At 35.1% G+C, this 3,493-nt stretch overlaps 1 pseudogene; it reads left to right on the top strand.

The window, feature by feature from the left end:
* The first annotated feature begins 2,027 nt into the window (after nt 1-2,027).
* Nucleotides 2,028-2,890, top strand: LOC107646754 (WRKY transcription factor WRKY24-like; annotated as a pseudogene).
* Nucleotides 2,891-3,493: the final 603 nt, after the last annotated feature.

Below are 3,493 nucleotides of genomic sequence, written 5' to 3'. Positions count from 1 at the left end.
TATGTCACAGGAAGGTTTATTATATACAAGAAAAGAAATTGGCACTACAAGAAAAACACCCATTCAGCCACACTTTTTTTAGACTACATTTGAAAAGCGTAGCCTATTCATAGAATAGGCTACGCTTTTCTCCGTGTTGCCTTTTTATAAGAGAAAAGGATACACAAATACGGCATCATTTAAAAAGCGTAGCCTTAGATATTAAAGATATCACTTATAAAGCGTAGCCGTAGGTTGATATCTATAGGTTCACTTTTCGTATCAAAGGAGACGCTTTTAAAGGATAACCTATTTATTAAGTTTTGGGTGCGTTTTAAAAGTGATGCCTAATGTCTCTAGAGCCAAAAACTTAACACTTAGTAATTTTTTTCCTTGTTTTTCTTAAAAGCAAACTGATCACCTTAACACTTAGTAAAACTTAGCAAACTTCTTGAGTCTCAGTCACCTTCGATAGCTCAGTCACCTTCATCCTTGTAAACCCTCGATAGCTCAGTCACCCTCGATAGCTCACCATCGTCGCCCCCCACTCACTCTCTTCACTCTCACCATTGACCTTCTCACTCTCGGTCTCGCCATTGACCCTCTCACTCTCGCCATTGACCCTCTCATTACAAGCGGAAACCCTCTCACTCTCGCTATTGAGAGTCGTCGCCTCCCACTCACGACTCACCTGCACAACTCTCCATGTTGACCGTCGTCACTCCTCTTCGCCATCGCTTGCACTAATCGTCGCTGTGCCGCCTCACCATCGTCGTTGTGCGGCCTTCACCATCGTCGCTGCGCCGCTCTCACCATCGTCATCTCCGTGCTTCTCATCATCGTCTTCGCTGTGCTCACATCATTGAATAGATATGTATTGATTTCTATTTGCTTCTGAAATTGATCAGTGGCTTAGGGTTCCTATTTTAGGGGTTTTAATTTGGGGCTTTTAATCTCTGAAATATGGGTTTGTGAACTGTAATTTGATAACATGCATGCTGTTGTTGATGAATATGTGTGGTATTTTAGGGTTTGTGAACTGTGATTTAGCTTGTCTATTTTCTCTGTATTTTTGTTTCTGAAACTGAATCCAAATGCAGCGTTAATAAGCTTTTGTTTCTGTGATTTTTCAATGAATAAGTTGGCTTCTGTTTCTCTGTTTTCAGCTTCCTATTTTCAGCTTCCTGTTTCTAACAGAGTTCTTGCAGTTTAAACGGTTTCTTGGTTAGCCAGAAATAGAAATGGTGTGAAGAATGTAAAGAATGAAAAGAAGACAAGGAGTAGAGAAGAAGTAGAAGAGGAAGAAGAAAGGTAAGCTGAATTGTAAATTGAATTGAAAGAAAGAAATCTGATTAACATGAAAACAAATCATATACAATCCTGTTTATGTAGCCATATCAGGTGAGCCTTCAACAAAGGCAATAACCTTGTAAATACCAATAAATATAAAAAGACTATGTTATTTAAGCTATAATATATATAATTAAAATTAATAATTAAAATTTATTAAAATATTGATATACTGATATATTTAAAAGCCTTTTAAATTAATAATTAATACAGAACATAGTATAAGAAATTAATAATATTAATAATAACAATTCTTGTTTTGTACAGAAGTGATACAAAGAGTTTGTGGACTTTGTTAAGGAAATTTCTGATTCCTTTCTAGTTTTATGGTGTCCTCATCAGAATAAATATTATCTTAGGTGCTTCTCAGCAATAACCCCAAAGAGAGTTTAATTTGTCTTCTGCAACTTTTTCATCTTTTTCAAGCACAAGATCTTCTACTTCAGGTATGAATTGGGTTTAGGATGCCTCAGTTGTAGAAACCTGATTATTTGACATCTCCATTGTAGAAATCTAGGTATTCATCTATAAAAATGGGGACATTATAGTTACTTATACCCCTTTTGACTAAAACTACAATTTTTCCCTCAGTTGCTGATTCTTATGGTAATTCTTTTCTGAGACTAAAGTTGATTTCTTGAATAGGTGAATGATTTAATGTGTTATGTGTGTAATATTGAAACACTTGTTCCAACCAAAACAACAATGGGTTCCAATCAGATTACAGCAGCAACAACAATTACCAGCCACAATCTCAGACTCTAAGCAGAAGATCAGATGATGGTTACAATTGGAGAAAATATGGTCAGAAACAAGTGAAAGGTAGTGAGAATCCAAGAAGTTACTATAAATGCACATTCCCGAATTGCCCAACAAAGAAGAAAGTTGAGAGATCCTTGGATGGACAAATCACAGAGATTGTTTATAAGGGTACTCATAATCACCCTAAGCCTCAGAATACTAGGAGAAACTCTTTATCTTCTTCTAATTCTGCTGCTTTTGCAATTGCTCCCTCCAATCAAATGAACAACTCTGAGGTGACTGATCATCAATCTTATACACATGGTAGTGGACAAATGGATTCTATTGCCACCCCTGAGAACTCCTCAATTTCAGTTGGGGATGATGATTTTGAACAAAGCTCTCAGAGGTGTAAATTAGGTGGAGATGATTATGATGATGATGAACCTGATGCCAAAAGATGGTAAATTTTTAGTTCCATCCTTTTTATTATTATCATTATTATCCAAAGAATTTCAACTCTGTTAGAAATACTTCTGATTTTTTGTTGCTGTTTTTGGTTTTAGCCTGATCTTAATTATATATTATTATCTACTTTATGTGGTTAATAACCCAAAGTTCATTTCATGGTCTAATGTTGTTATAAATTATGCAGGAAAATTGAAGGGGAAAATGAGAGAATATCAGGAGGTGGAAGTAGAACAGTGAGAGAAGCAAGGGTTGTGGTTCAGACAACAAGTGACATAGATATCCTTGATGATGGCTACAGATGGAGGAAGTATGGCCAGAAAGTATTATGGGCAATCCAAATCCAAGGTAAAAATATTTTTAAGTCACTTCTTTTGATTCATCTTTTTGGGAAATTCTTTCAACTTCTTTTATGTTCTATCATGTCACAGTACTTTGATAAATTCCTTTTTTCCTTTTCTCTTGGATCAAACATCGCATGCACATCATAAAAGGACATAATATGTTGCATACTACTACTTGATTCATCTTTTTTTAAATTTGCACTGTAACATGGGTGTACCTATTATTCTGGTATAAAATTTCTTGGTCAAATTAGGCTTTAGGCAACCCCCCTTCTCTTCTTTTCTTTTTCCCTAGTTTGTGCATGTGACACTAGAAGAATAAAGGATACTTATATAAAATCGACTATCAAAATTACTTTTTTGTATCAAATGGAATTTTAGTTAGAAATCATAAGTTAGTTTATTTGTTTCAAATTTTGACAATTTGCTGCACTATATCTATTAGACTAGCATCTGTTATAACAGTTATTTTAGTTTCAAAAGTTAGTGTCGATTAGTTTCAAATTCTGATCATTGTAGAACTCGACAGGAAGGAATTTGATTCAAGAGTTGTACCCTTGCATGTTTATAAATTCTAAGTAGCCGGTTCAGTCCCCTATTGCAGCTCTTTC

This window comes from Arachis ipaensis, chromosome B6, assembly GCF_059453495.1.
Source record: "Arachis ipaensis isolate K30076 ecotype BB chromosome B6, ASM5945349v1, whole genome shotgun sequence".
In the NCBI taxonomy this organism is placed as follows: Eukaryota; Viridiplantae; Streptophyta; class Magnoliopsida; order Fabales; family Fabaceae; genus Arachis; species Arachis ipaensis.
The sequence above is the reverse complement of the archived record's forward strand: the minus strand, read 5'-3'. Positions and strand labels throughout refer to the sequence as shown.